The sequence below is a fragment of the Octopus bimaculoides genome, chromosome 11 (genome assembly GCF_046866305.1).
Source record: "Octopus bimaculoides isolate indiv1 chromosome 11, ASM4686630v1, whole genome shotgun sequence".
Taxonomy (NCBI): Eukaryota; Metazoa; Mollusca; class Cephalopoda; order Octopoda; family Octopodidae; genus Octopus; species Octopus bimaculoides.
The window spans coordinates 78,879,692-78,893,666 of NC_142938.1; the positions used below are offsets into that span (position 1 = coordinate 78,879,692).

Sequence of the window (13,975 nt, forward strand, 5' to 3'; positions counted from 1 at the left end):
CCCCGAGATCGTCGTCGTACCTGCCCTCCACTAATCCCCTATAGAATGACTTCGTTGTGATGCAGCCGCTCAAGGTCGACCCGGGACGGCAAAGTTGTTGCAGAGCAACGCGACACTCACGGTGCCATTCGCCATTCCTCGGCCTCTTTTTGATCCACGACTGCAGCTCGGTCATGGAGACGAGCTGCGGGAAAGCGCGTCGCACAAACGGCGACCACACCTGCTCACCGTCGTCTACGTAGAGCCGGAGATGTCGCAGTCTCAGCGCATGTCTGCGCATCATCAACCACGGCATGCCCAGCCCTCCTTTCAGCGGGTGTTGGCAACAAACGGATCGCCTCACCATCGGAACGCTTCCTTTCCACAAAAAGCGGAAGAGGATGCGCTCCATTTCGGTGATGGCGCGATCGGGACAAGGCACGACGGTCAGGCGGTATTCGATGACGGACGCGATGTACGCGTTCGCCACCTCCGCCCGACCTTTTAGGGACAGCTTCCTCTCGGACCATTGCCGGCAGAGAGTGGCCACCCTACTCGTTATCTCGTCCCAGTTCTTCTCCGTTTGCAGGTCCGGACCGAACCAGACTCCGAGCAACTTGACCGGACCGTCCGTCCAGCGTCCCACTACTGAGGCGCTGCCGGACGGTATGGGCTTGCTTCTCCAGGTGCCGAGCAGCAAACCCACCGACTTATCCCGGTTGATTTTCGCTCCCGTCACCGCTTCGTAGTCTTTCAGCGTCTCGCCGACAAGCTCAATGTGCTCGTGGCTAGACGCTATGACGGTGACGTCGTCCGCGTATGCCGACACGCTCGTCCCGCACCCCAGTTCTCGCGGGATGCCCCTCAGCGTCGCCAGCTTCCGCAGTAGTGGCTCGAGAGTCAATACGTACAGGAGCGGCGACAGGGGGCATCCCTGACGAACCGAACGTGCAATGTCGAAGGGTCCCGATAGACGTCCATTGACGCGAACAACCGAACGGATGCCTGTGTACAAGGCAGCCATCCAGCCGCGGAAAACGGGACCGAAGCCGGCCGCTTCGAGGACGGCCTCCAAGTATCGATGGTCTACCCTATCGAAAGCTTTGGATTGATCCAAATTGATCAGGGCCCCACCCATGCCAGGTTCCTTAACTACCCTCTCTATGATGTAGCGCATCAGATGGAGGTTGTCATGGATGCTCCGGCCCGGCACGGCGCACGTCTGCTCCGTGCCGACCAGTTTCTCGATGACAAGCGCCAACCGCTTGGCTAACACCTTGGCCAAAATTTTCATGTCTGCATTGAGCAGAGTGATGGGCCTAAAGTTATCTATGGCGTCCCCCTTGTTTGGATCTTTCTTCAGCAGCGTTACCGCTCCTCGGCTCACAAAACCGGGAATGCTCCCGTTCTGCTGCCAGTTGCAGTACACGGCCGCCAAGACTTCTCCAAACAAGTCTGGCATACAGTTGTAAAGCTCGTAGGGCAGACCATCCAAACCCGGAGATTTGTCCGTCGAGCAACCCGCCATCGCGTCCCTCACCTCCTCCGCCGTGATGACCCCTTCGCAGCACTCCGCCTCTCTTGCCGAGAGTCGTGGCAAGCTGTGCAGGTAGGCACTAAAGTCCACCCTGCCTTCTCGCTCGCCACTCCTCCCGAACAGTCGGGCAAAATGCCGCTGAAACGCCTCGCACATCTTGCTCGGCTCGAGCAATTCGCGCCCCTGTTCGTCTACCAGAGACCGGATGGTGGCTCTGTTACCCCGCTGCGCCTCCGCCACCCGGGCCTCTCGTGCGGCTCCAACACCTTCATTCCTCAGAGCACGCATCCTTGCCCTGACAGCACACCCTTCGTGTTTAGCATTGAAGTGTTGGTCGAGGGCCAACCTCGCCGCTAAAACGTCGGATGCGATGCCACTTCGCAATGCCTCTTCTAACTTTATCACTAGCTCCCCCTCTACTCTGTTCCTCTCTACAGCTAGTGCCCTGCTATACCTTATTGCTTCCGCCCTCACTGCTCTCTTGAGGGCAAACCACCATTTGTTGTTGACGATGGCTCCCGTCAAAGCCCTCTTTACTAACGTGCTAATCCGGTCTCTGAAAACCTGTCTCGACGGGAAAGACGCGTTTAGTTTCCAGTAACCGGGACCCTGCCTATGCGCCTTATCTAAGTCTAGCGTACACGTCACAAGTTTGTGATCCGTGTAGCTGACTATGTGGAACTGTGGACATCCTAAACTATCTCTATCTCTTGTCCTACACACTATCCTATCTAGATACGATCTCGACGACCCAATGCGGTTGCTCCAAGTCCACGTTGGCACATTTGGGTGGTCGAGTCGGTACCTGTCAGACAACTGGAAGCGTCTGAGCAGGTCTATGAGGCCTTTGCATCCCCTTCTACTTTTGTCACTCCCCACGTAGTCTAGATGCGTGTCCAAGGTAGCATTCCAATCCCCCACTAAAAGTAAGGGACGAGACGTTCCCAGGAATACTTCTAGACGTCGAAAGAAGTCTGACCGACCTGTTAAAGGAGGCACATAAACTGCCAGCAACCGAAAAGCGCCTCCATCGCTGCCGTCCACATCTAGGACAACCAGTCTACCCTCCGGGTCCGTAAATATCGTCTTTACTTGGAGATCCAGACTCTTGCGAAAAAGAACCGCCGTGCCACTACCGCCCATCCTCGGCAGACAGGGAGAAAAATAAATGTTAAACTGTCCGCCAAACATGGACTTTAGGGCCCGCGGTTCATGGAGTCTGGTCTCACTAATGGCTATGATATCCAAATTGTGTGACTTGATGTCATTTAAGAGGTACCCTTGTTTCCAAGGGGACCCTAAGCCACGCACATTCACACAACCAATCTTCACCATGATTCTATTTATACGTGTGCTTTAAAGCACAAAACAAAAGAACAGAGTGTTACTTGCCGTTAGAAAGTTTTGTTTCCTCCTTGGATTTTTCACCAAGGAGGCTATTGTACAATTTCTTGCACAAATATTTCTGGAATCCCCCTACCGAGTTGGGGTAGAGGGATTTTATTGTGTTGTGTAATGCTGGTGTTACATGAATAATTTTAATGTGTTTTGGCGGTGTTGTACGTGGGTGGTTGTTGGTTTTGATAACGTTATTTGTGATGTTTGTTTTAGAGTTGATGTAATTCATCAACTCTGTGTTTGTACTGTCTATTGCTGTTAGCATTGTTTTTTTTATATTACTATTGGTGTTAGTAGTATTTTCGGGAGATGTGAATCTCCCTGCTTTGTTTGTGTTTGCATTTTGTTTTGTTTTCTTCTTACTGCGCTTCCTCTTTCCTTTCGTAGCTATTTTCCACTCCTCCCCACTCTCTTCATCGGATGATGGGAGATCTGAGGAGTCAGAAAGAGGTAACGGCAAATTTTGTGCGTCTGTGTGTGTTTCTGTGAATGTTTGTGTTGCTGTTTTTATTGATGTTGGCTGATTGTTATTTGTGTGTGGTGTATGTGATATGGGGGAGGGAGAGGCAGTCTTGGAATTTTCTTTTTTTTCTTCTGTTTTTGCAGTTTCTGTTGTCTTTTCTGTTGTGGTTATTGCTGATATTTCTGTTGTTGTTTTTTGCGTTGCTGGTGGTGTTGGTAGTAAGGTTTTTCTGTTGGGGGTATTTGGTAGTTGCTTCTGTTGTTGTTGTTGTTGTTGTTGTTGTTGTTGTTGTTGTTGTTGTTGTTTTTGTTTAGCGGCCAGAGGGCAGTCCTTTTTCAGATGTGCTTCGCTGTTGCATAGGTAACAGCGAGGTCGCCTGCCCTCTACCACCACATACAGCTTGTGGTCCTCTGCCAATCTAATGTTTGGAGGAATTTTCTGTGAAGCCTCCTCCGTGATGTGGAGAAGGATTTCCAGATTTTTCCCTCCCCAGTTCTTTTCCTCTCCGACCGTAATCTCCAAAATATTTGCCTCCTCCATTTCCAGGCACACGGCCGATATCAGCCATTGGGTGTCCACCTCCGATGGCACATTTTTTATCATAACTTTGGTCACTCTCTGTCCTAGATAACTCGGTATCATTACCAAGTCATCTGTGCGGAGAGAGAGTGTCGAAAATTGTTTAGCTAAATTTTCATCCAGAAACCTTACTTGCACCGTTCCAAATTTCCTTCCCCAGGTGACATGATTCTGATAAGGCCAAATTTTTCTAAGACAAACTTCAATTTTATCTGTGCTAACATTTTCTACACGTCTGGTTTTTGTGTTTACCAGTTTATAAATGATGCACTTTTTGTTTTTCATTTCTATAATATCTTTTGGGATGTTAATTCTGACATCATCTCCTTCTTTCGTAAGAAGGGATTTTGTGTCTTTTATTTGTTTTTGTGTGAATGTCACTGTTGTTCTTTTTTCCTTTAGAGCATTTGCGAAATTTGTTTTTGTTGTGCTGGCGGACATGTTCTTCTGGATATTTTTGTTTATGTTGGTGTATGTACTGCCTGGTTCAAAGGTGGTGGTAGTGGCAGCAGAGTTTGTTGAACAGGTGATGGTGTCATTGCTGACTGCCGATAACTTTACTTCCTTGTTGTTGCTGTTGTTGTTGTTGTTGTCGTTGTTGCTGTTGTTGTTGTTGTTGTTGTTGTTGTCGTTGGTGGTGGTGATGATGGCGTCAGCAGCAGTGGTGCTTACGTCAGAGACATTTGTGACGGTTTTCACGCATGGTTTTGTAACCTTGGTTACAGTTTTGTTTTTGTTGTTGGTGTTGGTGGTGGTGGTGGTGGTGGTGGTGGTGAGAGGGCTGTTAGTAGCTGTACTCACAGTCTTTGTGACGTTTATAGCAACTGCGTTCGTGTCACTGCATGAGCACGCGCTATTCTGTTCTTTTTTCTCTTCTGGCATCTGAAGCCTCGGGAAATGCTTGTCAAAAGAACAAGACAAGCGTTCCAAAATTATGTTTCTCGACATTTTTCAAATGTCAAGAAGGAAATTTTTGTATTTTGCTAGGGCCGAAACTGCCCCTGGGGGTCAATTCCTGCCCTTGAAAATACACACAAATGAAGCCTAGGTGCTTCGCAACAAAATTATTAAAAAATTCCAACAAAATGTGGACAGTAAAAGGTCAAATAAACGTTTACCTTCGCAGCCGATGTGACAGCACGTCCGTGAGAAGAGATAGATAGATAGATAGATAGATAGATAGATAGATAGATAGATAGATAGATAGATAGATAGATAGATAAGTAGATATATAGATAAACAGACAGACGGACGGACAGACAGACAGACAGACAGACAGACAGACAGACAGACAGACAGACAGACAGACAGATGCGCAAAGCTTTTAATGTACCATATTTTCACTATATTCTGCAATATTAAATGTGAATACTTTTTATTCACTTAGTTGATGGCTTTTCTGCATTTACACTTATCCCAGCCTTCGGTGGCTTACATGCATTTCACTTCTTCTGTAGAACGTTCTTGATTTGTAGGAACCTGTACTTTTGTTTTAAATCTACTTTCGATGTGGTCTTTTTATTTTTTCTTCAGTCTACTTCTTCACTGCTATACAAAATAATATCCCTCTTTCTCTCTCCCTCTCTTTCTTTCTCTGTCTGCCTGTCTATCTGTCTCTGTCTGTCTCTCCCTCTCTCATACACATACACAAACACACAGACACTCGCGCAGGCATCCCATTCCTCCCATCTCATTATATATCATCTTTACTTTTAAAGAAATCCCGTTTGAACCAGAATGCACGTATTGAAAAAAATAAAAAAAACTGTGACGGCAATGTTCATAGAGGTATGTGTATAATTTTATCTTTTTCTTCGCTCACTTCTTTATACTTTTCCACCTTTTATCCACCACTCTATTTTTATTATTTCCTCGTTCTTAATTTCCCGTCATCTCTTTTCTCTCTTTTTACCAGAATTTCTTTGTGAATATTGTTTTGCAAATAAAATCCGTTTCAACCGAAATCTCCTAACGGAAAACTCTTTAAGTAATCTTTCAACTCTGCTCTCTTAATATATTAGATAATTTCTATTTTACCTCTGATCCAACGAATGACTATTTATTAAATAACAATCGTATTTCACCCCGTAATATAATCTTGAGAGATTATATTAAACTAGGTACGTCGGCTTATACGAACGACACATTCTTTGTTGCAATAGTGATCTAACTGTCTACTGACGTCTGTTCATTTTTGATGCTATAATATTGCCATAGAACACACCGACTGACTTTAACCCATACTCTGTGTGTAATGTAATTAAAATTGTTACGATGGTCAGCCAAAAGCAGCTATCAATCTTCCCAAACAGTTTCTCAGTGAACAGAAGAAGTAAAGATCGACAGACATTGCTTCAGTGTGCTTTGCGATTTCATCATAAAACGACTACCTTCCTCTCACTAATGAAGCCAACAAATAAATCAATATGTTGCATTACATTGTCTGGAGCTTTCCACTCCATCATGGAGTTGTAGGGGAGCGGACTCAATATACATCGTGTCTTGAGAATTTCTTGAACCGGCAGAACGTATCCTTCTCTGATCTATTTCGCATTTGATTCCCTCCAGAAGGGATCAAGTCTGACATGCGGAAAGAAATGGTGGCAGAGAGAGAAAAGAATTGATCCTGGCAAAGAGTAGTTTATTTATCCACAAAAAGTTAATGGAAGACAAAATTCACTGCGATCGGATTTGAATTCAGAACGTAAAGTGCTGGAAAGGTTACCGTAAAAGCAGTCTGTTCCACGCTTTAAGAATTCTGTCGAGTGACCTTCATACCGTATTCGCAGCCACTGTTGTAAATAGTTATCTAGATATATATGAACGATACATTCTTAGCACATGGTCTCTTATAAATTACTGACACTAGAGAGTTCATTATTCATGCTATGATATGCCACACGATAAATATATAATTATTGAGCCGGCGTCGGATAACGACATTATTTGAAATAAATTGAATATGTTGATCAGACGTAAACGACTACCATTGTGCATATACCACCTGACTGTGAAAAAATAGAGAGAGAATAAAAAAACAGTGGAATCAACAAAATTAAATTCAAGCATCATTGTGAACTATTCAGCAATTCATTACTCTATGTTCACTGACAGGTTGTATTTACTTCAGATATTGCTGCTAGTGTTAGCGACTCTAACATGTCAGAGATTTACATCATTGACACACAGTGTTGCTAGTAACTGATGCGCCAACAATATTCGTCTTTGGCGATATTCTATATAAAATATACGAGCCCTTTACGATGGTCACTTGTATTTTATCGAAGTTAAATTAAGTTATGCAATGACTGATTAAAATTTATAGATTTCTCCTAGAGTATATTATATATATACATATATATATATATATATATATATGTGTGTGTGTGTGTGTGTGTGTGTGTGTGTGTGTGTGTGTGTGTGTGTGTATGTATGTATGTATACTTAAATACATATATATATGTGCATATATATAGATATATTAAAGCATATGTGTGTATGTATGTGTGTATATGCATGTGTATATGTGTATACGAGTATGTGTTGGTACTTGTGTAAGAGTTGAAACATTTACAATGAAAACGTTTCAGTGAAATCGAAATTTGATTTGCTCGAATTTATCAAACTGTGACTTACCCGTTTTTTTTTCGCACCACAAAAAAAAAAAGAAAAAAAAATGTTGTAAAGCATAGTTTCATGAAAGAGAGCAAACCAAAACTTCGAAGTCACAGTCAATGTATTTACGTTCTATCATTGCCAAGACCTACAGACGAGCAATTCCATGATCTTACATATAAACACTGGTGGATGCAAAATGACGAGGTGTCATTCTCTGAGTATACCCATCTATAAATGGATGTATACGTACCAAAAATATATAAAACAAATAATACATGATTTTGTTTTTATGCGCTGGTTTCTCATTATGTTTAGGTTTTTTGACGTCCTATATCCATATATGCATGTACATATATGTGTGTATAGATGCATATATATATATATATATATATATATATATATATATATGTATATACATATAATTTATATTACGTATGATCGAACGCCATCCATTTCCAAGAGTGTGTATATATATATATATATATACACACACACATATATATATATATATATATATATATATATATATATATATATATATATATATATATATATACATATAATTTATATTACGTATGATCGAACGCCATCCATTTCCAAGAGTGTGTATATACATATATATATACATATATATATAAATTTGAGGACAGCCTCAGACGCATAGAAGTGGTCTTGACAAATCTGGACCAACACATCAACATACTTTTCCTCGGCGACTTTAACCTCCCAAATGTTAAATGGCCTGAAGGTCACATGCTCTCTGGGATGTCACTGCATGAACAAAGCCAGGCAAAATCATTGCTAGAACTAACCAACATGCTGTTCATGGAACAAGTGATACTCCAACCAACCAGGGGAAGCAATATTTTAGATCTCTGTTTCACAAATAATGTGAGCCTAATCCATAATGTGAAAATAACGCCCACATCTCTCTCAGATCATAACATTATAGAATTAACTAGGTATGGTCCTAGACAACCCACTGACACCCACCCTACCAGGAGGACTCAAGCAATATCCAACCTGAATTTCCACAGGGCGGACTGGAAGTCAATTCGCAGAGAGATTCGAAATCAAAACTGGCATGACAACCTTTCTATACAAAACAATGACCTCAAACTAAGTCATTTTATGTCAACCATACAAGACATATGCATCAAATACGTGCCATATAGAAAGACCAGCAAACATGCCAATAGAATTCCTAGAGACAGGAAAATCCTTATGAGACACAGAACAAAGGTCTCAAACCAGTTAAATAGAGAACTGGAGGATAGGAAAAGGGCTAAATTAAAACTAACAATGTTAGAAATAGAAAACAAGATTAAACTCTCCCATGAAAAGGAGAGAGCAGAGAAAGAAAAGAGAGCAGTAGAAAGCATAAAAACAAACCCCAAGGCTTTCTATAGATTTCCAAAGAAGACTGCTACGGTACAGTATAAGATAGGACCCCTATTCCTGCCTAATGGCTCACTGACTGCAGATCCCACACGGATAAGTGAAGTGCTCAGTGCACAATTCAAGAGTGTCTTCACTTCTCTGAGTCGCATGCAGATAAAGAACCCAGCTGATTTCTTTGACAATAGCACTCAGCAAAAAAAGACTGCATCCATTACCTACATTGACATTGAAGAGGAAGATGCAATACCTGCCATAAACGAAATGAGCTCAAATTCGGCAACTGGCCCCGATGGTTTCCCAGCTGTCCTCTTAAAGTCGAGTAAACAAGAATTAGCAGAACCACTCTGGATACTCTTCCAGAGTTTCCTTGCAAATGGTTAACTTCCCAAAAAGCTGAAGGAAGGCACCATATGTCCTGTCCATAAAGGTGGAAGCAGAGCAGAGGCTGGGAACTACAGGCCCATCTCTCTGACTTCACATATTAGCAAAGTCATGGAACGAATTGTCAGAAGGAGATTGATTGCGATCCTAGAAGAAAATGACTTGCTGAATGAGACCCAGCATGGCTTCCGTCCAGGTAGAAGCTGCCTCACGCAGCTCTTGCAGCATTATGACTGGGTCCTGAAGCAGCTACTTGACCATTCAAATGTTGATGTGATATATCTCGACTTTGCAAAAGCCTTTGACAATGTTGATCATGGCTTGATATGTCACAAGCTGCGAAACCTTGGCATAGCTGGTAAATTAGGAGAGTGGCTTGCATGACTTCCTGAATGGTAGAAGTCAGACAGTTGCAGCCAATGGAGAACTATCTAGGGAAACATAAATATTGAGCGGTGTTCCGCAAGGAACTGTTCTGGGGCCACTACTGTTCATAGTGGCCCTTCTGGACATGCCCACGGTCACTCGGAGAGCCACTGTCACTAGCTACGCTGATGATACAAAGCTATCTCAGGCAATAAATAATCCTGATGATATTGTAAGCCTGCAGAATGACCTAAATGCCATATATGAGTGGGCAGAGCAAAATAATATGCAGTTCAATGCAAAAGAATTTCAAGTACTGCGCTACAAGGCCACAAGTGCCTCCCAACTGGCATACACAGGACCTGGAGGTACTGCAACCCCAGAACCACAAACAGTAAGAGATCTGGGCATCAACATGTGTAGTGATGCATCATTTCACATGCACATGGTCAAGTTGACAGCAAAGTGCAGACAACTGGCAGGGTGGATACTGAGGACATTCCGTACAAGGAATCAAAAAGTCATGTTGACTCTGTGGAAGACATTTGTTCTGAGCCGCCTAGACTATTGCTCTCAGTTGTGGTCACCACACAGTGTTAAGCAGACAGCAGAACGCGAGGCAATTCAGCGGCACTATACAAAACAGATCGCTACAGTCCAACAGATGAACTACAGGGAACGACTGAAGGCACTAGGTCTCTACTCCCTGGAGCGCAGGCGGGAAAGATATGTTATAATATACATATGGAAAATACTGGAAGGACTGGTGCCAAACTTTGGCATCAAGTACTACAGGAATGCCCACACGGGTCGCCACTGCATGGTGCCAAAGGTGCCGTCCACTGCTTCTCCCATAAGAACGAGATACTGCAGCAGCCTCGGTTTTAGAGGACCTCAGCTCTTCAATGCCCTGCCAAAATATTCGAGAGACCTGCAAGACATGGATGCAGAGGTCTTCAAGACAAAACTTGATGCTCTCCTCTCCACGATACTAGACGAACCAATGGCTCGAAATGAGACACAGTTTAGGGCAGCGATGTCAAATTCTATTATACACCAGATGTGCCATCAAAACTCTTGATTGGACTATATCAGGTGGAGGAGGAGAGCCATGCAAGGAACGTGAAGAGAGCACAGCATAAAGACGGAAAATCACGGTGGTGCTCCAGCATGACCGCAGCCACTTGGCTGAAACCCATAAATAAATATATAAATAAATAAATATATATATATGTACACACACACACACACACACACACACACACACACACACACACACACACACATATAGATAGATAGATATATATGTATATATGAAAAGATGAGTACGTATTTTAACATTAATAATAATTTTTACAGCAAGTTACTATGATATGAGTTTCGAGTAGCCGTTTTCAAACTGAGAAATGTGTGTATTAGTGTTTTCTTAAATAGCAAAAGATTTTTCCTGACAAGTATACATATAAAACCAATATATACACAAATAAGGGGGGGGATAGGAAAGAATATATATATATATAGATATAAAATACAAAAGCATATGTGAAGGAAAAGAAAAGGAGGAGGTGATATAGACGTGGGAGTTCTTCATGCATATATATGTATATGTGTATATTAGTATATGTGTGTGCGTATGTATGTATCTGTGTATATATATGTGTATATATATATATATGTGCGTGTACGATTGTATACATATATATCTATATAAATGTATATGTGTGTGTATGTATATATATATATATATATATATATGTGTGTGTGTGTGTGTGTGTGTGTGTGTGTGTACACATTTATGTATATCTATGTGTTATTTCTTTACTACCCACAAGGGGCTACACACAGAGGGGACAAACAAGGACAGACAAACGGATTAAATCGATTATATCGACCTCAGTGCGTAACTGGTACTTATTTAATCGACCCCGAAAGGATGAAAGGCAAAGTCGACCTCGGCGGAATTTGAACTCAGAACGTAGCGGGCAGACGAAATACCGCTAAGCATTTCGCCCGGTGTGCTAACGGTTCTGCCAGCTCGCCGTGTACATGTGTACGTGTGTATGTGTACGTGTGTATGTATGCGTACGTACGTGTGTGCACGTACATATGTATATGTGCGTATATATATATGTATATATATGTGTATATATATACATGTACATATATGTATATATGTATGCATATATGGATACATACATACATATATATATGTTTGTGTGTATGTGTGTGTGTGTCTGTGTGTCTGTGTATCTACATATGTGCATATATGGGTACAGGACGTTACCAACTGTGTAAACAACATGAAGTACGAAAACAAACAGGTTAAATACGCAAACAAGGAGAGAGAAATATAAACACAGAGAACGACCCTTCATCGGTTGTAGGCTTACTATCAACTCATCATTTAAAGCTTTCAATGACAATATTAGTATTAGGACAGTATATATATATATATATATATATATATATATATATATATATATATATATATATATACATGTGTGTGTGTGTGTGTGTGTGTGTGTGTGTGTGTGTGTGTGTGTGTGTGTGTGTGTGTGACTGTGTGTATACCTGATTATACATGTAATATACACACTGTTAGCGTAGCTTTGCTCCACCCTGTACAAATAAATTATGATACGTATATATGTATATACGCATGTATAAATTACATACATACATAACACATACAAACATACATGTGTATACATATATATGTGTGTGTGTGTGTGTGTGTGCGCGTATGTTTGTATGCATGTATATCTGTATATATATCTACTTTATGTAGGCGTGTATGTGTGTATACACATATGTGTATATATAAATATATATACATATATAAAATAATGTATATATATAAATATATACATATATATATGTATGTATGCATGCATGCATGCATGCATGTATGTATGTATGTATTTATGTATGTATGTAATTATATATGTATGTATGTATGTCTGTATGTATATATATATGTATGTATGTATGTATGCATGTACGTATGTGTGTATCACAGAAGGGAGACGGAGCTTTATATTGACGCAAATTACGCCTTCGCTTCATTGTTATCAACACCGAATATCGGTGAATTGTCAAAGAAGAGAAGTTATTAAATGAGTTTGCGTGGGCAACATGTTGGCAGTAGTTGTTGGTATTGGATTCTCAGTCAAGAGAAGATTAAATACCACATATATTCGATGCTCAAATAATATTCAATTATTTTCACTAGATAATTCAGAAAATATATCGTTTATTTACTTACCACACCTTCTATAAATCAAATTTCTATAAATGCAATTTATTAAATGTTTGTTATAAAAGGTTACCAATAAGAACTGACTAAACCTTTAATAACGGCACCAATACGCATCAAACATATTCACACAAATATACTCACATGTTACCCTTACATATCAAGAATTTGTGACAATTATTATGAGTTGTGTGTACATATATATATATTTTTATATATATATACGCACACACATTTTACATATATATATATATATAACCCGCAGTATCCATCAACAAAATATACGATTTATCGTATTGCACCGATATGCCCTTCTGGCAAATTTCAGACCTCTGACTTCCGACAACCTGGATATGCCACCTTAGCACCAGCTGCTACTTTGCATCGCCTGCACCGCCCTACAAACCAGCCCACCCATGAGCAGGACCACCATTTACCAATACCCAACGTTTACTAGCCCCCAAGGCATACCAACCACCAACGCTTGATTTGCGCGTATATACTTGCGCACGCACAAGTGCGCATGAACATGTGCACGCGCATGCGTATGTGAGCACAAACTGGTATGCATACGTAAAACCATGCAAATATACATATGTACATATGAATGAATACGCATGTGATGTATGCATGTATGTGTGTGCATGTGTGCGTAAGCATGCGCATGTCTGTGTTTGTGTATGCGTATGTTTATGAGCATGTGTGTGTGTTCGTGTGTGTGTGTTTGGAGAGATGCACTTTCGTGGCCGTGTACACATGCGAACACTGTCATCGATATACACATGCATGCGAATCTATATGAGCGCGTCTACACACCCACGATAGAAATATATACCTGCACATGCCGCCCTGTCCTACTTAATCCTGACAACCTGACGGATTTCTTATCGCTATTTCGCTGATGACTAGCACAGTTCTTCTAAATCTAAGGCTACCAACGAATTTGAATGAAACTGTTTTGATCCAAGCATATGACTCCCAATAAATTGGTTGAGTG

The 13,975-nt window shown here is 41.5% G+C and overlaps 1 long non-coding RNA gene across 5 annotated transcripts in view; it reads right to left on the reverse strand.

Moving 5' to 3' along the window:
• LOC128249107 (uncharacterized) overlaps window positions 1–13,975 on the reverse strand; it is a 94,423-nt gene that overhangs the window by 72,532 nt on the left and 7,916 nt on the right. The gene's annotated exons all lie outside the window — the stretch shown is intronic.